Here is a 24,926-nt window from a genome sequence, read left to right as displayed (position 1 = left end):
TCTTCTGGAGAATTTCCACCTTGACGGCCTGGGAATCCTGGAGACCATTTCTGGCAGGCAGCACCTTTCTCCCAGAGCTATGTCTGATAGGTTTGAGGGGGCTGGAAACACACGATGTCCTTGTCACACATTCCTGTTTTAACATGCTAATATCCCACCTACCCCCAGGACTGAGACACGAGTAACTCCTCTGACCCTTTTACTCATAAAACGGTGCTAAATGCAGCATTTCCTGTAGCACCACTGGCTATTGCATAATAACTACTTTAACTCTTCAGTTTTGGTGCTGGCTTGACCTTAGTTCTGTACTAGAGATCATTAAATATACATTGTTTGGAGGTATACCTAAAAATGGCAAATTGAAGAGCTTTTTATTTCTGTAACTTGGTTTTCATATCACAGAGTATTCCCCTTCTCTGATGGCTCACCTCACCACGCAGCTGCCTCATTCATAAGTGAAATCTAGGTTAATAAAACACTACTCATAAAGATCCTTTTCTTCTTCATGGTTTCTTTCCATAGCCCTTAAAAGTCCCTTAAACATCTCCTGATTTTTTGGTTTGCTCTCTTATAGTGGTTTGCTCATACTGGTCTCCTCTCTTTTATTTAATTTTTTAAAATTCTTGTGTGTGCGCATGCATGCATGAGTGTGTGCACATGTGCATGTGTGTGTATCTATGTGTGTGTGTGCATGCTTGAGTGTGTGTACATGCATATGTGTATGTGTGTATGCATGTGTCTGCATGTGCATGCATGCATGGGGTATGTGCACATGTGCATGTGCGTGCATACATGTGCATGTTCTTTTTCGTGTGTGTGTGTATGTGTATGTATTTGTGTGTGTGTGTGTGCACTACATGCACATAGAGGTCATTGGCAGTCTGTAGAGTTAATTCTTTCTACCATGTGGATCTAGGCAGAGAATTCAGGTCACTAGGCTTGGTGGCAAGTGGCTACCCATTGAGCTATCTTCCCAGGTTTTTGTTGTTGTTGTTTTATTTATTGGCTTAAATTTATATTCTTCCTCAATCCCCAACTCGGCCCTCGTCCTACCCACCCAACTTAAAGCTATCTCCTTTTCTCATTATCTTTCTCTCTGGAAACAACAACAAAACCCAAGAAACTAAGCACATACAAAAAATAAAAAAAAAATGACAGACAAAACAGTAACAACAACCACAACCACAACCACAACAGAAGTATACAAAAAATATTGAGTCTGTTTTTGTGTTGGCCAATTCTGAACATGAAGCCTCCCTGAGTCAAGGCTAAAACACTCCGTGGCATCCCATCGGAGAAAACTGGTTTCCCCTTTCCCAGCAGGTATCAATGGCAAACAGTGTCTTGGATAGGGTGGGGCTTGGCTCCTCTGTGCTGCTCATGGGATTTTGTCTTCACCAGCTCTTTTTTTTTTCTTTTTAAAGATTTATTTAATGTATATGAGTACACTGAGCTGTCTTCAGTAACATCAGAAGAGGGCATCAGATGCCTTTATAGATGGTTGTGAGCCACCATGTGTTTGCTAGGAATTGAACTCAGGACCTCTGGAAGAACAGTCAGTGCTCTTAACCACTGAGCCATCCTTCCAGCCCTCACCAGGTCTTTCTACGAAAAAAATTTTTTTTGTAGCATTTGTAGTTCTGGCTGTCCTGGAACTCACTTTATTCTCAAACTCAAAGAACTCAGTGGCGCCTGCTTCCCAGAGTGCTGGGATTAAAGACTGTTGCCACCACTACCACTTCAGCTTTTTTTCTTTTAAAGTCAAAACGAATTCAAGTCACAAACCTATTTCAACTGTTATTGATTTTTAACTTGTACACTCTTAAAATATCAATATTGATGATAAGCGAAAAAAATAATTAAAAAAGAATTAAACTTTCCTCAAATCACGATGATTTTTAAGGTAATGATGGTGCCCATAAAAGCTTCAAAACCCCCATTTGTAGAAATGAGAGAAATCGTTTTGTAACCCACATTTCTTTCACAGGAGAATTCCATCATGCTAAATAAATTCTCCATGCAAGTAATGAAATTCAGTTCTAATTCCGACCAAAGCAGTTCAAAGGTAATAAAGCTAATTTGGATTGGGTTGTGTAAAGGAAAGCTACACAGGTCTCCCCAGGTTTGATTTAAAAAAAGAGAGAGAAGGATCGACTTCATTTGTTCTCAACCTTATCAGTGGCCTATCTGGGAGAAGCAAGCAGATGAAAAGACAGCCCTCGAATGGTTTTAACAAAGAAGTCCATCCCTGCCCACTGGCCACTTGGATAGGAACCACCCACTCAAGCAGAGAAGGAGAGGTGCCTGGAAAAGGCAGGGGGAGCGGGGAGTGGGAGTGGGCACCTCTGTAGACTCAGGGGGCGGGGTGCAGCCACAAAAGCCCCTCTTGCAGGAGGACCTAATTGAGGACTGCCTGAGAGGCCAAGGATTGTTGGTGCAGACAATATCCAGCCAATCAGGAACTGCCGTTTAGAAGAGATGCTTTCTTGGGACCAATGGGGCGGGTGGAGGAGAGTTTTAAAGGAGCTTGCAGCAGTGCTCAGATGAGCCTGCTGCAGCATTGCTCCTGGTATCCGTGTGGTTGATTTTGTGCCACCTCACCTCCAACCCCCAAGAGCAGGAGGGTCGGGCAGCAAGTAGTTCAAGGCACAGGCAACAAAGTATCTACTTCATAAAATTTAGGGCAGTATGCATTTTTTAATGGGAGGTTTTTAATTCATTGCTTTCTTGGTAGAACATCTTTAACGATAGTTTGTTTAGGACGGAACGTCAGACTTGCTTTTCCATGCATCCTTTCAGTGAAAATTCAGGAAGGGAATGGGGAAGCACTGGATGGAATCTAATGATTGATGAAAGTGGTAAGAAGCTTTGAGCTGGAAAACGAAAGCATGAATTAACCATACAAGGAAGCAGGACTGCAGCGTCCCAGGCTGGGCTGACTAATTCACTTAAAAGTTTGCCACATGATGTTAAGAATAAACTTCAGTTTGTTTTGATTTTTTTTTTTTTTACCCAATAGCAGATGTCTCCCACTGAACCACACAAAATCCATCAGACATGGCGCAGGGAAGGAACATAAGCCTAGCCTTCTAAGGAAAGCCTTCCTTAAGGGTCACTTTCCTTGGATTTGGGGAGGTACTTGTGAATTAAATAGATGCACAAGCAGAGACACCCAGGGGTGAGCTCTGGCTTCCAGGGTCTGTGAATCCCCGTGGCTACCCCTACCACCTGGTTCCCTGTCTCCTTCTTTCTCTGGGAGGCTAAGGTCAGGCTCTTGCTGAAGTAGAGCAGGGGAGGAGGCAGGTCTGGGTGTTCCTGCCTCTGCCCTTCCTCATCTTGCTGTTCTGTCAGTGGGTTGTGGTTCCATCAAGGACTACAGCTCCAAGGACACCGCAGCTGTGCTTCTTAAAGAACTAGCCATCTTCTTGCCTTTCTCTTTAGGCCCTGGCACTGACAGCTTCCTACCGGGACCCAGTGCTGTGCACTTTGGCCTCTCCCGTTACTTTCTTCCCAGCCTGTCCACTGCTGTGAAAAGAGCCCCTGGTTTAAGGTCATTGCAACCTTCCTGTGAGTGGGTTTTTTTCACCCACTATTCAGGCAGTTATGGTGACAATGAAGTTATCCCAAACCTGATAGAAACCACAATGAATTGAAAATTTGAGTTTGAGCAAACATGCGTCTGAATTGCAAGCCGATTATTACATATAAAATACCAAGAGATTAGGGTACAGAAATTCCAGGTACAAAAGACCCAAGCCAATGAATCAGAACCAAGCAGGATTAATGGTGTTAATCACGTATTTTCATAACCACCTGCTGCTAATGACACATTCCAAACAGACTTCGAGAAATAAATCATGAGAACCGCGTGGAATGAGGAATTAGAATTTAAGTAGGTCAGAGAGGAGTTCAGAACCCAGCTCATGTAGTACTCAGAGAGTCTACTTACAACAAGAACAAGAACAAAACAACAACAACAATAACAAACACAAAACTATGTTGTTTCTTGTCTATTGGAAAAGTCACCGCATATTAAGGTTCTGGAACTCAGCTAGATTCTGAGTTGAGCATAAAATGCTGACATCATGACCACATATGAACTACCTGTGGTCTGTGCCCAACACTACATGATCTACCACAAAATCACTGTTGACAGACCAGTGTGCTTTTGAAGCAAACTATGATTCAGAGAAGGGTGTTATGTTTTCTCAGTTCCAGCACTAGGTTGCTGAACCAGGAGGATGGATGAGTTGGAGACTGTCTGGGTTACACTGTAAAATACTGTCTTAAAAACAAAACAGTAGGGGCTGGGGATTTAGCTCAGTGGTAGAGCGCTTACCTAGGAAGCACAAGGCCCTGGGTTCGGTCCCCAGCTCCGAAAAAAAGAACCAAAAAAAAAAAAAAACAGTAAAGACAAATAAAATATGCACTCCCCAACCCAAGCAACAAACAACAAAAGTTTGGGAAAATATAATTTTAGAAAATGCAAATAAGTTTCTATAGCTTTGTCCTTTAGTTTAGACATTTTAGTTTGTTCCTTTTTTAAATAGGCAGTGGGCTAGGATTCAAATTTATTATTCAATATACCTTTTGAATTGGAATTAAACTGAGTTGCGTTGAGAATGGAGAGAAAGAAAGCTGAAGGCTTCGAATAGAAACTATTCTCATATAATATCAGAAGTGACAGAGTTGCCAAGATGCAGGGAAGAACAGGTGAAAAAGAATGGCAGTTGTAAGAGGAAGATGTAAATGCAACTAGATGCCATTTCTTCACACATTAGAAATTGCTACCCCTTTTAAAATTTATTGTTGTTGTTATTATTATTATTATTATTATTATTATTATTATTATTATTATTATTATTAACCATGTCCACTTTTCCTCTTTTGGGGGGGAACAGGAAGGATAATTAAAAGGTGTTTCTTTTGAGAAAAAGATTATGAGCTAGTTCAGAATTTGGGCAAACTTCATTAAGTCAACAAGAGAAACGTCATCACACCCCATAAAGACGACCACTTTCTAACTCCAAGGGAGCGCTGAGCCGACAGCACTGCCCCCTGGTGGTCTCTTATGTTGTTGCAATGTGATTTAAACCGGTTTCCAACACAAAACGGTTATCAATGTATTCTTATTTGACGGTGACTATTATCTTCCTGTGGGATAGTTAGACATATATAATATCTGTGGTATAAATGAGAAGATTTTAAGTAATGTTAAGCCAGCATGACTTTTATAATTGACAATTTAAAATGGAAGTGAAAGTCTAGATGACATTAAGCAGTTTCTTACTTAATGAACTGCACCCAGAATTAGATGTGACACAGTCAAAATCAAGCTTGAGTGACTTTACTCTACGATTTTGAAGTGTAAGTTTTCTGCTGAGGCAGGAGGATTGCCATGTGTCACAGGCCATGTGTCTAAAAGCTTGGACTCTGCTCCCTGATGGCAAGCCTATGTCTTAAGTGTTTCCTGAAAGTTAATAGTTAGAATACACTAGTGCTAGCCAACAGGAATATAAAATGAAGCACACATATGCATTAAATATCGTAATTAGTACTTTAAAGTTAGACTTCATAAAGTTAGACACTTATTTCCTAATATATAATACTCTATGAGTAAATAAAATTAAAAAACTATTGAAATCTTTTATTTCCTTGTTAAGTTTTTGCCATGTAGTATTTTACATCTCAGCTTGGCCTGGCGTCACATCTAGGGTGGGCGGTCACTGTGGCCGGCATTGACTGAGGAGTTGCAGAGCTGGGGACTCATTACTTTTGGCAAATATACCCCTCAGGGGCGCTGTATTCCTCTGCCATAAAGAAACACCGTTATAGCCTTCTTGTGACATTGGCTGTCACTGACTGTAGGTGTCTATACCATCAGTGTATGTTTAAAGGTCTCAACATGTGACATCACTTTAACGATATGTCTTCAGTGATTGGCTGGAACAAGTTCACAGGGAGAAACATCACATCGACCTCCCCGGTCACTTGAGATGGTTTGTGTGAGGGGCAGACTCAGCGTTGGATTTCCTTCATTTGCTGGCGTTGAAAAGAATTTGTCTCTGGGCCCGCTTTCTAATCTCAGTGACAACGTTTTATTTTCCGGACTTACATATTTTAAGAACTATGCCGGGCTTTGATCTATTACAGTTGTTTCTGTCACTGTTCAACCTTTCTGGTCTCTTGTCCCCGAGAGCTCAGTACCAAGCAGCCTGTGGCAGCTTCCTTAGGCTCCTGTTTCCCCTTCCCAAACCCCTCCCCTCGACTGAATCCATCACTCTTCCATGAATCCGTGTCAGGCCCAACGTGGGGCAGAGAGCATGGTCTCATTGAGAGGGTCTAAGCACCTTAAATCTTTCTCAGAACAGAAAATAGGAAACACTTATCTAATAAAACAACTTTCATGAGCTCATGGTGCGTCTTACACAGACTCAAGCGAAGAGCTGTTTTTTAAATCTGTACTCCTTTTTCGTTTGCCAGTTTTCAGTGTTCTGATGATGACGCTATTCACTCGACCGGACGCACACCACCGCGACAGTAGATCCTGACATCCCCGAGAGGGATGATGGCAGTCAGCTCACAATTCCTTGCAGTGTGTTGGGCCTAAGCTTGGTGAGCTTGGGCTGTGCGAGTCGCCTGTTATTTTTTAAGTCTCTTGGAATCCTCCTCTTAGCCTTGCTGCGCCACCTACTGGACAGACACGTAGACACGTACAGTGCACTCGTTTTATTGTTGATGCTTACAGATTGCTTCCAATTTAATCTTGTTTCGTGATGATGTGAAGCTTTATGCGATGCTAAAGTAAAATTTACAAAATGAATCTGGTGCTCATTTTTCTCTTATTTATTCTGGCTGCTTCCTCTTCCAGAAGGTACAGTTTTATTTTTAAATGCTGTGAAGTCTTTCTATGAACATATTAATACATTGCTATATCACACTAATTCCTATCTGTATGTTTCATTCTCCCTCATTAGATGAGTAATAGCATATTTTACAGATCCCCATCTACCTAGAAAAGTGTGTGTGTGTGTGTGTGTGTGTGTGTGTGTGTGTGTATCTATCTATCTATCTATCTATCTATCTATCTATCTATCTATCTATTAAGGTATACATAGCACATGTATGGTAACTTGACCTGGTAGGTTTGACTTTCTTTATATTAGGCAATCTGAACATTAAGTTTTTGAAAACAGGTGAAGTCAACTGTTTTAAACATATCACTGTTAGTTGCTTCTGTACAGAGACAGGATGGCTGTCCACACAGATCCACAGCTCTGTATATGTACCCGATACTGGCCTTTTACTATGTGAGAGATGTCACACCATAGGCGGCTCTGAGATCTATGGCTGCCTCTTCTCTTATTAGGACACAAACACAGTTTACAAACACAGTAGTCTCCTTTTATCTATGACTCATTTTCCTGTTGGTTCAGTTACCCATAGTCAAACATAGGCCAAAAAACATTAAACAGAAAATTCCCAAAATACATTTCCTAAGTTTATAATGAGGTATTATGCTAAGCACTGCAATTAAACCAATCCTTTGTCTCCTGACTCCATCCAGTCAGGGGCATGAGTCACTCTTTAGCATAGGTTACAGGTTATTTACACTGTATAATCTGCTTGCTTCCTGTCAGCAGACAAAGGAGAGAGAAATAAATATGAATATGTTTCTGCACTTTGGTTATTATTACTATTTATCTTTTACTATGTTTAGGTTCATGACTCAACTTCATCCTTGCTATATGTACAGGAAGAGAGTGCAGTATGTCTAGACTTCGATGGTGCCCATGGATCCAGCAGGGACCTTGGAACGTAGTCCTATGGCTAAGGGATCTTCTTTCGTAGCCTTTCCCCAACACATGCCTCCTGGGCCTTTCTTCTTCCTCCTCATCTACCTGGCCTTTCTCTCCCCCCTAAGCCATCTTCCTGCCCCATTTGGATTCTATTTCTAGTAGTTGTTCCTTAACATGGAGGTTGGTCAGGGGAGATGTGTGCTGAGTCCCATTTCAGTGTCTGTTGAGCTCCAGCTCAGATGGTTCTCTACGTCCGCCCACACACCAGAGCCGCTCCCCTCAGACTGAACGTCTAAGCTTTGTGGTGACAGCTTTGATGAATTTCATTTCTCTGTCTCTTCCTTTTGACTTCTGTGACACATTATGAGAAACCACTCAAGCCTTAATATAACTAGCAGTTCATGCAACCTGCAAATATTTAAGAAACACACACTTGGTTCAAAGGGATGCAATGTAGCATTTCGGTACCGCTGAGTCGGCCATGGGGTTTTGTTTTCTGCTGTTCTGGTTACTTTGTCTCCACGGAGCTGTTTGGGAAAGTAAAGATTCTTGTCACGTTGGCATTATTTTCCAGACGAAGGAGCCAAATCAACTTCCTCTAGAAGAACCGCGGTCTTACCATTGCATCTGCGCTCCTGCTTCACTCTAGCTTGCTTTCTGACGCACTTCAGATGCCCTTCCATTTATAGGGGGTGGTAGCCCATTAAACCACCGAGAATATAACCCGAAAGTAGGTTTACACTCTTAACTTCCCAGTCAGCTTGACCTCCTCTTCCTTAAAGTACACAGAGTATTGGGGCTGGGGATTTAGCTCAGTGGTAGAGCGCTTACCTAGGAAGCGCAAGGCCCTGGGTTCGGTCCCCAGCTCCGAAAAAAGAATCAAAAAAAAAAAAAAAAAGTACAGAGAGTATTTACCTTAGCCTACGGTTGGACAAAATCATGACCAAGAAAACCCACTTTCTAATAAAATGCTCAGTATATCATATAAATTTGGTGAATACTGACCAGGGAAAACAAAACCCAGATCATAGCATAGACGTGCACTTGTAATGTTTAAAAAGTTTAAAAAACCCATTAGCCAAATGGGAACCATTGATAGAATGCTTAAGCAATGTGGTCAAAGCAAGTCTACACATCCTAATGCTTGGATGAGCCACTGTAGTAACCTTCATGGTGTGGTCCACGGTTGGATGGTCCACCGTGTGGTCCATGGTTTGGTATACTTCTGTCTGTTTGCATCTGCTGACCTCCTCACTTTCCATTTTCTAGTCTTCAAGCAGCCCTTCCCCACTATTTTTGTAATGTTTATGCTAGTTTGGATTTTTTTAACTGTCTCTTTATCTTTCTCTGTCTTGTTCTTGGCCATGAGATGCAAGGCTGTGTACCACTCTCCAGTTCTGTTTCCTCACCAGGAACCCCACTCCCTAATGGGGACAACTTTTCATCAACTGAAAGCTCTAAAAGTGTGAGGCAAAATAAATACCTATATATTTAGAAATAAGTTGCTCATCTCCACTATTAGTTACTGTGGTGCTTGCTAGCTGACAGAAGCCTCCTGGACTCTTCTTCCTCCTTCTTCTTTTCTTCTTTTTTATCATCATCATCAACAAGTTATTAACAGTAACAGATGCTAGGGAAGAATAGTCTTAACTAAATTATAGAACCAGGAGGAAAATGCACTAGGAGACAGCGGTAGTAGCATAAAAGCTTCTTACGTGGGTGTAAGAGGCCCCCAGGGTTGTTCTTGGATGCTCTGCCCTTGGTGGAGAAGACAGAACATTGGGACATAGCCCTGGGTCCAGCTCATCTTTGCATTCTTGGTCAGAGTGTGGGGAACTGACAACTGAGACTGGGAGATGAAAGGACAGAAGGTGGAAACCTGTGGATCTAACTTTGTTTCAAGCCCATCTTTTTCAGATAACTTCAGATCTGAAACCAATTTATTTTTAAGGCTTTTACAGTTATTCTCTCTCACTATATGACATGGAAATGCAATTCTATACAAAACTCAGCTTTCATTTTATAGTTAGGAATAAAAAAATATTGATGCGAATGTCTTAAAGAGGTAACATTTAGGGCAAAAGTACCTCCATTGAAAACAAACTAATATTTCCAAATCATGGCAAAATTAATAGCAGGAAAGATATAGGAAAGAAGGAAGGGTAGGGGACAGGGTCTAAGTGGCAGGAAGGCAGTTCCCCTAGGGAAGATAAGAAACATACTTGCATGCTGGAAACAACCATCATCAGTTCTGTCAATTAACTTACCAATGCATTTGTCTATTTTTGTGTGTGCACTGAAACATTTACACACACTCTCTCTCTCTCTCTCTCTCTCTCTCTCTCTCTCTCTCTCTCCCTCTCCATCTCTTCCTCTCCTTTCCCCCTTTCCCTCCCTCTCTCACATAATAGTCTACATATATGCCAGGACCATACTGCCCCAGTTTCTAGAATGAAAAGCCTCAAAGCTTTGGTAATATGGTTCAAAGGTTATCAAGAGTCAAAGAAACAACATTTCAAAATAGAGCATTCGAGACAATTTCTGAGGAGTTCACAGACACTCCAGTGTGCAGGGCATACTAACAGAGTAAAGCCACATCATAAACAACTCACATATAGGGATGTAACAACTAGGTAGCTTCTCCCTCTGTAAGTTTGTTACCACACTGACAGCAGAACAGTAAGTAACTTAGTATTAATGAGCCTTCTGTGTTTTCTGCGTTTCAGATACTGTAACTGAAGAAGGAATATTGAAATAATCGAAATCACCCAAACTCAATTCTTTACTATGGTATTACTATTTTAAGATACATTGTTAACATGTTATTATATACTATACTTTTCTTCTTCCGCCTCTTAAATATTTCATGGCACACGATGGCAAAGCACAGGTATGGAGACGGTGTGCCATTCCCCCAGACCCTCCTCTCCCCATCTTTCCTCCCCAGTACTGAATGTACCTCGTCTTTTTCTCATAGATGTTAATGTTATCTAGCCCTTGTACTAGTTAAGGTTAGCAAACAAAATAAAAGAAAAAGGGATCTTCAAGTGTTGGAAAAAGTGTCAGGGAGAAGGAGAATAGTTCTTTTTTTAATTCCACTTATAATAAACAGGCTGTGAATGCTTTTTGGCTTTTTTCCCAACACTAATAAATAAACCCACCAAGAAATTCTGCTGGGCACAACACCCAGGGCCTTGTACATGACAGACAAATACTTTATCACTGAGCTACATCTGCAAACCTAAAGCATACATTCAAAGTAATACTGTCAGATCAGAGCCTGGAGAAATAGGACAGTTTTTATTTTGTGGTGTGTGTATGTGTGCATGTGTGTGTGTGGTGTGTGCTTGTATGTGGGTACACATGTGATATATGTTTATTTGTGTATGTGTGTGTGGTGTATTTGTATGTGTATATGTGTGTTTTTGTATGTTTGTGTGTGTATGTGTGGCATGTGTTTATGTTTGTGTGGTGTGTGTGTATGTATGTATTTGTGGTGTGTGTTTGTGTTTGTTTGTACGTGTGTATATGTGTGTGGTGTCTGTGTGTGAGATGCAGTGGGGGCCAGTAGTTAGGTGTGAATTCTGGGAATACAACTCGGAACGTGCTACTTTTTTGTTTTAATGGCGGATGGTGGGGTCTCACAGGCCCTGCTCTTCCCACAGGGTTTCCCCACCTGGACTTACTGTTCTTAGCGTCTTTGTCATTCAACAGCAGCACTCTGAAGCAGACACAGGGGCCTTCAGGTGACATTCAGCAAACCCCAGAGCAGATGTAACCTGTCAGAAGCACAGTTCATACTTTAGTCTGCTTGTCACATGCAAATGCAACATGAAAGGTTAGCAACGCTTCTAGACCTGAGGTTGAGAGGTCCGTGCCTCTTCACACACTTCCCTTGTGCACTTTGAACCATGTTTTATCTTGCCTTTTTACCACAGTCTAAAAGTAAACTCAGCTCTGAGACAAGTTTTCATCCTTTTCGATGTGCTTATTTTGTTTTGGAGAGACCCTACTTTCCCATCCCCACCTCAGTGTTCCAGATTTCATATCATATATTCAAGTTTCTATCAGACAAATTTCCTGGAGTGGCACCCTGGAGTGGGGGTAGTGAATATCATCTAGCCCTCCCTTGGGACTTTGAAAACCAGTGGGCTCTGTTTGTGTTTCCTCTTCTTCCTGCCCCACCTTCCAGGTGTATCTTTCGTTTCTTTGTATCCATCTTAGGCAGTCGCTCCAGCAGGGAGCCCCCTCCTCAGTAGTCACAGGCCACAGTAGAGTGCTCTGCGCTTTCCACAGAAGTTCAGAACCTCGGCAGTCAGTTCCGCACTATCTACCCTGCATTACTACTTCACGAGCCTGGCTGGGCATTGAGCTCCATTAGGAATTTGGGGGAAGGTTTGTTTCTGTCACAGATGTCTAGGAACCTGCCTGTGGGACACTCCCATGACTTTTTGATGTGAAGCCAGGCTGCAAATATCATTTTCCTCTCTTGCTTGTTCCTAGCTATATGGATGCATGGCTGTCAGTAGTCAACCATACACTGTTGAGCCTTTGCCCCTACACAGCCTACTAGAATCTCTCCCTGTGGGGAAGTCCTAAGGTCTCGATGTGATCCCTAAGGTCTAAGGACATGCCTTGTGCCCTCAGCCTCTCTTGAGATCCACTGACTCAAGGAACTGCCCAGCTTTGGCACCTACTTTTCTGCATCCTTAGACTCAGGGCTTCAAGCCCTGATTCTTCTGTGATCAATGGAGCAGGGGAACCTTAGAACTCAGCAGGAGCCTCTTACGGTATTTTATTTCTGGCCATGCTTATCTCTGCATATTCTCTGTGAATGATTCTTTGTTAACAATTTTCTGAACATTCACTGGGACTAGAGAGTACATTGAGTCTGCGCTTTCCCCTGCGTAGCAGATCTGTTCTGTGTGTACGAGATCTTCAATATGCTCCTGCTGAGTGTGCCACCTTCCTTTATTGACATAGTCAGGAATGGCACTTGAGTTTCTTATTACAATCTTAGTTTTCTTCTTCTTTCAACTCTTCTTTCTCTTCAGCCGTAAAAGTATCTCTAAATTTAAGGATTCCTGTGGTCAGATTGAATCCCCTGAGATGATGTGGAAAAATCTTACTTTAAAGCCATTTAGTTAGACACCGAATCCTATCACCCACCTCACTGTTGTTATGCGGTGTTACACATCAAAACTATGAAACATATCTTGCCTAATTGCTATTTCGTAAAGGAGGGACAAGGGCTCAAACTTGTTTCTAACTCAGAATGAGAGAATGTCAGAGCTAGCAAGTAACTGGACCCAGGATTCCTCTGTCTCTGTCTCTGTCTCTCTCATATCTATACGTGTATGTATGTATACATGTATGATCTATATATGTAGCTATCATCTATCTCTATGTATCTATCTCTATGTATCTATCATGTATCTATATATCTATCATCTGTATCTATCATTTATTATGTATGCAATTATGTTTCAATGTATCTGTGTATTTAACTATCTTTCATCATCATCTCTTACCTATCATCTATGTCTGTCTGTCTGTCTGTCTATCTATCTATCTATCTATCTATCTATCTATCTATCTATCTATCTATCATTTACTTATTTTGTGTGTGTGTGTGTGTGTGTGTGTGTGTGTGCGCGCCAGAGCTTATGTGTGGAAGCTTTCTCTATTTTCACCGTGGAGTTTCAGGGATTGAACCATCTCATTAGACTAATTCCCACTTACATATACGCTTTCTCCTGAAAGGGTTCGATGAGTCTTTTTCTAGAATTCCCCTTGAAATCACAATCCTTCTGGAAATACCCCTTGAGCAGGCATGTATTACACACTTTACAATGAAGAAAGCATATCTGCTGATGCCAGTCAGCTTGTTCTACCAGTAAGAGGACATTTTGTTTTGATTGGTTCCATTTCACAGATGAAGAATAGTAACCAAACATGGAGTAGCTGAAGTGGCTTCTTCAAGAAACATTGCTATAAGCAGCACACGTAGGGACTTGTGTCACAGAAAGAGGTTCTTGGGACTCAAACTTTGGCTATAGTAGAGTTGGCACAGTGAGCGTCAGAGTTTCTTTGCTGTTGCTGGATAGATCTTGGCTTGGGGAATGGCTCTTACTCTTCTGCACAGACCGCTTTTTCTCACTGCAGTTTTCCTTCCATGGTCAGAGTTAGGTTTTCTACAATAATTGTATCACAACAGAACCCCATGGGAGAGCCTGCAGTGATATCTGGTAACTACAGATGAAGAGAAGTTCTAACTTGATGCTCAAGGTGCTTTAAAATACTGATACATATGAGGATGCTTGCAGCTAACCATCAGACTGAGCACGGACCCCAATGGAGGAGTTAAAGAAAGGACTGAAGGAGCTGAAGGGGTTTGCAACCCCATAGGAAGAACATCAATATTAACCAACCAATGACACCAGAGCTCCCAGGGACTAAACCACTAACCAAAGAGTACACATGGAGCAACCCATGACTCCAGCCACATAAGTAGCAAAGGATGGTTTTGTCTGGCATCAATAGGAGGAGAAGCCCTTGGTCCTGTGAAGGCTTGTTTCCCCAGTGTAGGGGAATGCCAGAGTATTGAGATGGAGTGGGTGGGTAGGAGGGGGAGGATTCTCATAGAAGCAGGGGGAGGGGGAAAGGGAGAAGAGGGAACCAGTAAAGGGGATAGCATTTGACATGTAAATACATAAGATATTCAATAGAAAACAAAGGAAAAATATGGGCTGTAGCACAGAAAGGGCAGCAGAAAAAGGTGAGCACTGCTGGACTGGACAGGACTCACAGCAGCTGCAACTGCCTGCACAAGACCTGCACAAGAACAAGCCAGCTGATATTCCAGCATGAAGTGGGAAAAGGTTTGAGAGCCTCCCACCCTGGAACTGAGGTGCTGTGCACAACTTATGGTTTCTAGGAGAGGTAGAGTTAGTTGCTCTCAGAGTGTGGCTTCTGGTAGTTTAACCATGCCTCCATGGTTGCTGTGATCCCAAGAGTGTATGGGGAGCAAAAGTGGATTCAGGAGGTTGCAGGGGTGAGGAAATACCAGTGGATCTGGGTGGATATGATCAAAATGCACTGGATGAAATTCTCAAATACTGAACAAAAATACAGGTTTCATCTCTTGTTAGACTGGTGTTACTACATGAACTTGAGATGACGCCCACAGAATCGTGTACTGGTTGACTCTAGAAGATATAACCTTTGAGAGGGGAGGTTGAGAAGTAGGGAGTGGGTCTCTTTGGTGTAAAGGCTCTCCCCCTCAGTTCGGTCTCCTCTCTGTCTCTTGTTCTGCTAGGGATGTGGAGAGGCAAGGGGTCTCAGCTGAACACTCCAACCATTATAGGCCTCCTGCTACCATGCCTTCCTGCTCATACATTCCTCAACACGGATACACTGTATCCCTCAAACCCCAAGCCAGCTAGGTGGGCCCTTACTGCTCTGGTTGTGGGAAGAGTGGTAAGATGGAAGTCATCAGCCTCTTAAGCTATCAGGCTCTTCAATCACGTGCCCCTGAGAGATCACTTCACCTCTCTATCAAAAGCACATGGTATGCAGTCATAGCAGAGATAGATCTGTACTGAGGAATGAGTACAATCATGTAGGCTAAGATATTCAACATAGCAGCTGGCCCATGCTGGGCACTCAACAAGGAACAATCACGGGGCCAGATGTGCTCATCACAGAGACGTAGGTATTCCAAAGGAACTTCCTGAGGATAAACAGAAAATCAATTACAGGATTTGGGATGACTTAGAGTTTTGGGCAGAGAATGTGGTTTTTGCACCCAGATAAATGGTGTTGATCAGAATGGCCAAAGGGAGATGGACCAAAGACAGAGTAGCTTTTGAAGGAGTCTGTGGCCACAGAGTTCACATTCTCCTTCACTTGCTCTACCAATTTCTTTTAAAAATACTTAACCTTGTGCATATAGGCACATGTGCCCATGCAGGCCAGAAGAGAGTGCTGGGTCATGGCTGGTGGTCATGAGCCATGGTGACTCCTACCTATATATGTCTGGTGTGCAGAAGGGATGCTTGCATGGCTACTGTATGAGTTACTTAGACCACCATCAACATTCACACAGGAGCCCATGTCAAACAAGTCAACCATTCCCTCACACTGTTGTAATTTTGCTTTCTACTACTAGTTTTCTAGGTTACATGACTTCTCTTCTGCTGTTGCTTCTGTCCTTGGCAGGCTAAGAATTCAAATTGGGAAGGTATAATTTCACTTGCTTGCTAGTCACATAAAGTGCTTTTTAAAAAAATGAAATCAGTCACTAACAAGCCCTGAGGAATGGTTTCCTCTCAAACCATTAAGGGTTGCTATAGCAACAACACAATTACCGTGCCCAACTCATGTGTAAAATATATACCAACTTGTCATCTACAAAAATCATACACTATTTTTATTTTTCAATTAAGCTTAAACAAAAGTTCTTATCTTCACAAACAGTTCTAATTTAATTTTTGTTGTTGTGATAAAACATCCTGACAAAAAGCAACTTAGAGGAAAAAGGGTTTATTCAGCTTCCAATTTCAGCTTATAGTCTATCGTTGAGGGGAGGTCAAAGCAGGAATTCTGGCAGCTAGTCACATCACATCCACCATGAGCAGACAGAAACAAAAGCATGCAGTTCTAATTGTTTTCTTCTTTGCTTCCTCTCAGCTAGCTGTCTCTACTCTTTAACTGTTTAGGATCCTCTGCCTAGGGAATGGCACTGCCCACAATGGGCTGAGTTTTTCTAGATTAGTCAATGACCAAGACAACCTGCCATAGACTAATATGATTTAGACTATGGAAGAGGAGGTGGGAAGAGTGTAGGAGCCAGAGGGGATGGAGGACATCAGGACAACAAGGCTCTCTAGATCAACTGAGCAAAGCTCACATGAACTCACAGATACTGAAGCAGCAAGTGCAGGGACACCTGGGTCTGCACCATGGCTTCTATGTATAAATTATAGCTTTCAGTTTAGTGTAGTAAAAGCAATATACAGCAAACCAGTAGCCAACATCAAACTAAATGGAGAACAACTTGAAGCAGTCCCATTAAAATCAGGGACTAGACAAAGACAAGGCTGCCTATTCTCTCCCTGCTTATTGAATATAGTACTCAAAGTCCTAGCCAGAGCAATCAGACAACAAAAGGAGGTCAAAGGGATACAAATTGGAAAGGAAGAAGTCAAAATATCACTATTTGCAGATGATATGATAGTATACTTAAGTGACCCCAAAAGTTCCACCAGAGAACTACTAAGCCTCATAAACAGCAAAGTGGCTGAGTATAAAATTAACTCACATAAGTCAGTAGCTTTCCTCTACTCAAAGGATAAACAGGCTGAGAAAGAAATTAGGGAAATGACACCCTTCACAATAGTCACAATAATATAAAATACCTTGGTGTGACTCTAACCAAGCAAGTGAAAGATCTGCATGACAAGAACTTCAAGTCTCTGAAGAAAGAAATTGAGAAGATCTTAGAAGATGGAAAGATCTCCCATCCTCATGGATTGGCAGGATTAATATAGTAAAAATGGCCATCTTACCAAAAGCAATCTACAGACTCAATGCAATCCCCATCAAAATTCCAATTCAATTCTTCATAGAGTTAGAAAGAGCAATTTGCAAATTCATTTGGAATAACAAAAAACCCAGAATAGCAAAAACTATCTTCAACAATAAAAGAACTTCTATGGGAAATCACCATCCCTGACCTCAAGCTGTATTACAGAGCAATTGTGATAAAAACAAAACAAAACTGTATGGTATTGGTACAGAGACAGACAGATAGACCAGTGGAATAGAATTGAAGACCCAGAAATGAACTCACACACCTATGGTCACTTGATCTTTGACAAAGGAGCTAAAACAATCCAGTAGAAAAAAGACAGCATTTACAACAAATGGTGCTGGTTCAACTGGCAGTCAGCATGTAGAAGAATACAAACCAATCCACTCTTATTGCCCTGTACAAAGCTTAAGTCCAAGTGGATCAAGGACCTCCACATAAAATCACACACTCTATTAGAAGAAAAAGTGGGGAAGAGCCTTGAACACATGGGCACTGGGGAAAATTTCCTGAACAGAACACCAGTGGCTTATGCTCTAAGATCAAGCATCGACAAATGGGATTTCATAAAATTGCAAAGCTTCTGTAAGGCAAAGGACACTGTGGTTAGGACAAAACAGCAACCAGCAGATTGGGAAAAAGTCTTTACCAATCCTACATCTGATAGAGGGCTAATATCCAATATATACAAAGAACTCAAGAAATTAGACTCCAGAGAATCAAATAACCCTATTCAAGAATGGGGTACAGAGCTAAACAAAGAATTCTCAACTGAGGAATATTGAATGGCTGAGAATCACCTAAAGAAATATCCAATATCCTTAGTCATCAGGGAAATGAAAATCAAAAGAGCCCTGAGATTCCACCTCACATCAGACAGAATGGCTAAGGTAAAAGACTCAGGTGATAACAGATGCTGGCAAGGATGTGGAGAAAGAGGAACTCTCCTCCACTGTTGGTGGGATTGCAAACTGGTACAACCACTCTAGAAATCAGTCTGTAGGTTCCTCAGAAAATTGGACATAGTACTACCTGAGGACTCAGCTATAGCACTTCTGGCCATATACCCAAAAGATGCTCCAACATATAACAAGGACAAATGCTCCACTATGTTCATAGCAGCCTATTTATAATAGCCAGAAGCTGGAATCAACCTAGATGTCCCTCAACAGAGGAATGGATACAGAAAATGTGGTACATTTATACAATGGAGTACTACTCAGCTATTAAAAATAATGACTTCATGAAATTCATAGGCAAACTGATGGAAAAAGAAAATATCATCCTAAGTGAGGTAACCCAGTCACAAAAGAACACACATGGTATGCACTGACTCATAAGTGGGTATTAACCCAAAAGCTCAGATTACCCAAGATACAACCATAGACCACATAGCTCAAGAAGAAGGACAACCAAAGTGCAGATGCTTCAGTTCTTCTTAGAAAGGGGAACAAAAATATTCATAGGAGGAGATATGGAGACAAAGTTCGGAGCAGAGACTGAAGGAATGGCTATTCAGAGACTGCCCCACCTGGGGATCCAGCCCATATACATACAGCCACCAAACCCAGACACTATTGGGGATGCTAAGAGGTGCATGCTGACAGGAACCTGATATAGCTGTCTCCGGAAAGGCTCTGCCAGAGCATGACAAGAGGCAGACTCTTGCAGCCAACCATTGAACTGAGAACAGGGTCCCCATTGGAGGAGTTAGAGACAGGATTGAAGGAGCTGAAGGGTTTGCAACCCCATAAGAATAGCCATACTAACCAACCAGAGCTCCTGGAGACTAAACCACCATCCAAAGAGTCCACATGGAGGACCCATGGTTCCAGCTGCATATGTAGCTTGTTGGGCACCAGTGGGAGGAGAAGCCCTTAGTCCTGCCAAGGCTTGACACACACACCCCTAGTGTAGGGGAATGTCAGGGTGGGGAGGCAGAAAAGGGGGGTGGTTGGGGACGGGAACACCCTCAAAGAAGAAGGGGGAGGAGGATGTGATAGGGGGTTTGTGGATGGGAAACTGAGAAAGGGAATGATATTTGAAATTTAAATAAATAAAAAAATAAATAAAATATTTTATTTAATAAATAAATTTAAATAAATTAAAAATATTAAATAAAGAAAAAAAGAAAAAAAAGAGGAAAAGACCCTAACACATCAGGTATTTGAAAAAGTTTTTTTTTTTTTGAGATAGCATCTCATGTAATCAAGGTAGCCTTAATCTCTATGTAGCCAAACAATGTGAATTCCTGACCTTCTGCTTCTACATCCTGAGTGCTAGAACTATAGGGGTATGTCACCATTCCTGTTTACATGGTGCTGAGGATTGAACCAGGGCCTTGTGAATGATGGGCTGGTATCTACCTACTGCGCTCTATCTCCAGACCCTGATTGTTTTTTTTTAGTGATTCCTGTTCTGGGTATTATAGCTTAGGATCAAATGCAGGGCCTCATGGATGCTAGACACGTCTTCTACTATACTACTGGATGCCCAGCTCCAGTTATTACTTCCAAATCCAAGCAGCAGAAGATTTACCCAACATTGCAGATGAAAAAAATGTAGGCTGTTTTCTGTTTTTGTTTTTGATGCAGGGAATCATTGAATGCCACAGAACGGCCATGAACTTATCATCCTCCTTTGCTTCCCTACTAGCTGGCTTTCCAGGTAAGCACTGGCGTGTCTAATAAACTCATTTAATTTTTAAATTTCTTTCTAATTTCCCCCAGCCCTTCCCTTGACCTTTCTATTTCTCCTCAGATGAAAAATAAATCCATTAAACGCATCCCTCACTTAGCACTGGAGATGCTATGTCTGACCCCTCTGTCTTTCTTAAGTCCTGCAAAGGCAGAAGAAAGAAACAGGAGACAAAGTACTAAAAGGGTACAGCTAAGATTGCCCAGGAGAGCTGATGCTAGCCATGGGCCAAGGCTGTCTAGGGACAACTGCAGGTGGGCAAGGGCATGTGTGCATTCTAGACATAGGGAAGAGGACCTGTCAATCATAGATAACGGAAACTGCACATCAGCTAGGATAGATGGTGTAGACAGGAATGGTCCATGGGGTGCCAATGGTGGTCTTCAAGCTTCTAGACAAGCTAGAGGTACCAGTGACCCCTAAGCCACGGAGCATGCTTACTGTGATGGCATCCCTACCTGCTTACCTATGCTGTGACATCTCTCTACCAACCCTCAGCAGAAGCGACACCACGGTTTCCCTCGATTCTCCCTCTCTGCCTCTACTGCGCTGATATTACACCACACTGGTCAGCATCCTCCTCCACTCGCAGATGGCACAGCTATCTTCACTGCTCTCAGAGGAGGCTCCATCTCACTTTCTCTGCCTTTTCCGTCCGAAGGAGTGACTCTCCCTCCCTCCCTCCCTCCCTCCCTCCCTCCCTCCCTCCCTCCCTCCCTCCCTTCCTTCCTTCCTTCCTTCCTTCCTTCCTTCCTTTCTTCCTTCCTTCCGAGTACACTGTTGCTGTCTTCAGACTCACCAGAAGAGGGCATCAGATTCCATTATAGATGGTTGTGAGCCACCACGTGGTTGCTGGGAATTGACCTCAGGACCTCTGGAAGAGCAGTCAGTGCTCTTAACGGCTGAGCCATTTCTTCAGCACCATGGAATGACTTTCATGAAATGCGCTAAATGGCTGTCAATGGGACACACATGTTTTGGTTTATCTGGAAAGCTTCCAGGTAAAGCTCAGACTTCTCTTGGCTGTAGGAGGAGTTCATTCTCTATCTCTGTTACATTCCTCGCCCCTCCCTTTGCCATGTTCTTAGACACACAGGGCTCCAATCACCGTTGGGCTCCTCGAAAGCCACCATCTCACAACAGGAACACTGCAGGGGAGGCACTGTGAGCTAGGCTTGGGCATCAGATACACCCCTTTCTTCTGGCAACAGCGATCTGCAAAGGTGGCTGGAAAATACAGTTTAGTGAAGAGGACAGTTGAGTTTGCTAAGTAGCAGTTAGCTGTGGCTCTCTTGAACTGTTTTTTCCGTGGACTCGATGTTTGTCTTTTGATTTTTCCGTGTTATAAATATTTGATGATCATCTTGTCAACAAATGCCTTCTGTTTTACATTCCTTGTTTTATCCTTTTGTTATCTTGCCAGTTGTCTGTGAAAATTTAGTAATACTAAATTCTAGTTTCTATAAGTTCTGTTAATGCTTTAACAGTTACTTCTCTTTTCTGGAGGTCATTGGTACAGAGTGCTCACGTGGTCCCATAACTGTGTTCCCGGCTGTGGTCCCGGCACTGTGCTTCCAGGGGTTGGGGTCCTGGCGCTTTGGTCTCGGTCCTGTTTGTAAACTCAGAATCTTTGGGCGAGCAGTAAGAGCTCTTAACCACTGAGCCATCTCTCCAGCCCCATGAAATAACTTTCATGAAACACATGTGTGCACTAAATACCCTGTCCATGGGACACACATGTTTTGGTTTATCTCAAACTCCCCGTAACACTTGCTTGGAGACAAAGAAGTTCCAAACCTGGGGGCTCACCGTGGTCTTTTCTCATTTGCCAGATGCCATGAGATGAGTCATTCTCTAGGCTATGCACACTCACCATACTGTTGCCACAGGCTAAAAGCAACAGGAAAAACTCACCATAGCCAGATCCCTCCCAAAAGGTGAGCCAAATAAACCTTTTCTCTTTTAAAGTTGATCGTTCCAGGTATCTGTTACAATAAAAGATAGTGGGCCAACACAAGCTATACTTATGTATGAACTTATTCCCCACTTAAAACTCCCGTCTAAGTCATGGCTCATGTGGGTCACAAAGACTGAATCAGCAAGCATAGGATCTGTACGGGTCTGCACCAGGTCCTCTGGGTATATGCTATGTCTGTTAGCTTGGTGGTTTGTGGGACTCCTAACAGTGCGAGTGGGTGTATGACTCCTTTGCCTGCTTTTGGGACCCTTTTCCTCCTATGGGGTTATCTTGACCAGACTTGATATGAGGACGTTTGTCTTGTCTTAATGTATTTTGTTTTGTCCTGTTTGTTGTCTCTTGGAGGCCTGCTCTTTTCTGAAGAGGAAATGGGCAGGGAGTGGATCTGGGGGAAAAAGGCGGGAGCTTAGAGGAGTGGAAGGAAGGGAAACTGTAATTGGGATGTATTGTATCAGAGAAGAATATATTTTCAATTAAAAAAGGAAAATATCAGAAACACAAACACACACAGAGGGGGGAGAGAGAGACAGAGAGAGACAGAGAGACAGAGACAGAGACAGACAAAGAGAGAGACAGAGAGACAGAAAGAGAGAGAGAGAGACAGAAAGAGAGAGAGAGAGAGAGAGAAAGAGAGAGAGAGAGAGAGACTGACTGAGGCACAGAGTATGACGTTACCTGCTCAAGATCACATGTGAATAAGGTGGGCTCTGAGATAGGCTCAAGAGGACATGAAATTTCAAATGTGTGTAACTTTACTATTGTTAATGATCAAAACTCGGACACGGGATTGGTTAGCTTGGGCAGCTAACAGAAAAGATCTCTGGTGTAGAGAAGATAAATCACAGTTAAAAACTTTGAATATGCCCTCCTCACTTCAGGTCTTGACCACATGTTTTTTTCTTTTTCTCTCCAAGCAGATATTGTTTTCCACGAAGAAGTTGGGGCCACCAGATGAAATCCCCAGTCCATTTAAGTGAGCAATGCTACAGAACAAACCACAGGGAATTCTTTAAAAGTTATAAGTGAGCGGCTTGATCGTAAGGTAAATATTGTTCGAGGGTAACTTTAACAAGGAGACTTACAATTGTCACATGTGAACCGTTTTCTGTAGCCAAACTTAAAAAACAGCTTGTTTCTAGAGCTGTAAGCTGGCGAGGTGAACTGACGCTTGTTCGTATTATAGTGCCTCATATAATGCATGCATAATCTCTATTCTGAAACTAACACGATAATTTTCAGTGCATGAAACACTATGAATATCGATATGGCACACTTGGCTATGCTTGGCAGGAGACCTGATTGTCCTTTTGTTTGTGGTGCTTGGCCCACTTTAAAAAATGATTATGTCTGATGCCAAGAAGTGCTTGCTGACAGGAGCCAGATATGGATGTCTCCTGAGAGGTTCTGCCAGAGCCCTACTGATAGAGATGAGGATGCTTGCAGCTAACCATTGGACTGAACAAGGGGACCCCAATAGAAGACTTAGAGAAAAGACTGAAGGAGCTGAAGGGGTTTGCAACACCAGAGGAAGAACAACAATATCAACCAAGCAAACCCCACCAGAGCTCCCAGGGACTAAACCACCAACCAAGGAGTACACATGGAGGGACCCATGATACCAGTCACATATGCAGCAGAGGATGGTACTGTCCAGCATCAATGGGAGGAAAAGCCCTTGGTCATGTGAAGGCTTGATGCCCTAGTGTAGGGGAATGCCAGGCACTGAGGTGGGAGTAGGAGCATCCTCATAGAAGCAGGGGGAGGGGGAAGGGGTTGCAGAAGAGGGGGCAAAGGGGATAACATTTAAAATGTAAATACATCAAATATCCAAGAAAAATAAAATTATAAAACTTATGTTTTTATTTTTTGAGATTATAATATAATTATATTATTTCTCCTCACCATTCTTCCTTCCAAGCCTTCTGATATACCCCCTTGCTTACTTTCCAACCCATAGCCTTTTGTTTGTTAATTTGTGTTACACATGCGCATGAAAACACACACACACACACACAAATACATACATACATACATACATACATACATACATACACACACTTACTGTATATAAATTCCTAAATACATAAATATAGCCTGCTCAGTCTGTATCATGTTATTTGTATGTATGTTTTCAGAGATGACCCCTTGGTATTGAATAATCAACTGGTCCTCCTCTCTGGGGAAGACTGTTTGCTCCACTCTCACAGCATGTCTTAGTTTCTGTATTTCTTATTGTCAGGTTAGGGCCTTCCCCATCTACTCTGGTATATCAAATGCTGTAATCCTTGTTCAGCTCATGTTTAGGAAGTCATATTGGTGGGATATCATGGGTGTAGCTTGTGACATTCATAGGAGACACAATCTCATAGCAAACTTCCTTTGACTCTTAGAATATTCTATTTATGTACTCTGTGTTGGAATGATACCTGAGCCCCAGGTACAGGGGTGTGTTGTAGATGTATCATCTATCAACCCATTCTTTAGGGCCACTCTATTCATTAGCAAATAACCAAAATGGAAGCAATTATTATACAATCATTAGAATAGGCCTGATCTGGTTAGTAATCCATTCAACCCCATATCCTCACCGTGGGAGAGCAGACACCCTAGGAATACTTGGGATGGCTTTTCAGTGGTGATTTGCTTCCTCTCCACGTTTATGTAGGTGTCAAGTGCCTGCCTGGACATTCTTAGAACACAAGAGCCTGATGTGCACTTTGATTTTTCAGTGTACCTCACCTTGCCTTTAATCAGCAGCGCAGAACATCAGCTCCTGCCTCTCCAGAACCTACCTGAACTGTTTGCTGTTTACGTGACAGAAATAGCTCAGTGCACTCCTGACTTTCACCCTTTATGGATC

The 24,926-nt window shown here is 42.4% G+C and overlaps 1 protein-coding gene and 1 long non-coding RNA gene across 13 annotated transcripts in view; one reads left to right on the top strand and one right to left on the bottom strand.

The window, feature by feature from the left end:
* Positions 1–24,926, bottom strand: part of Dlgap1 (DLG associated protein 1) — an 870,386-nt gene that overhangs the window by 415,667 nt on the left and 429,793 nt on the right. For all 10 annotated transcript variants that reach the window (XM_087567550.1, XM_087567553.1, XM_087567556.1 and 7 more), the window contains 1 exon segment: positions 11,486–11,578. The gene's annotated coding sequence lies outside the window, so the exon portion shown is untranslated.
* Positions 1–24,926, top strand: part of LOC120094814 (uncharacterized) — a 216,293-nt gene that overhangs the window by 172,433 nt on the left and 18,934 nt on the right. Inside the window, exons 3-4 of one of the 3 annotated variants that reach the window (XR_015629900.1) lie at positions 19,986–20,058; positions 22,984–23,108. This is a non-coding gene — a long non-coding RNA (uncharacterized LOC120094814). Of the gene's footprint in view, positions 1–1,987; positions 2,066–6,483; positions 6,824–19,985; positions 20,059–22,983; positions 23,109–24,926 lie in introns of those variants that run through there. The other 2 variants (XR_015629899.1, XR_015629902.1) reach the window with 2 other exon arrangements.

The sequence above is a fragment of the Rattus norvegicus genome, chromosome 9, assembly GCF_021556685.1.
Source record: "Rattus norvegicus strain SHRSP/BbbUtx chromosome 9, alternate assembly SHRSP_T2T, whole genome shotgun sequence".
Classification (NCBI taxonomy): Eukaryota; Metazoa; Chordata; class Mammalia; order Rodentia; family Muridae; genus Rattus; species Rattus norvegicus.
Note: the sequence above shows the minus strand (reverse complement) of the source record. Positions and strands in the feature narration are given on the sequence as shown.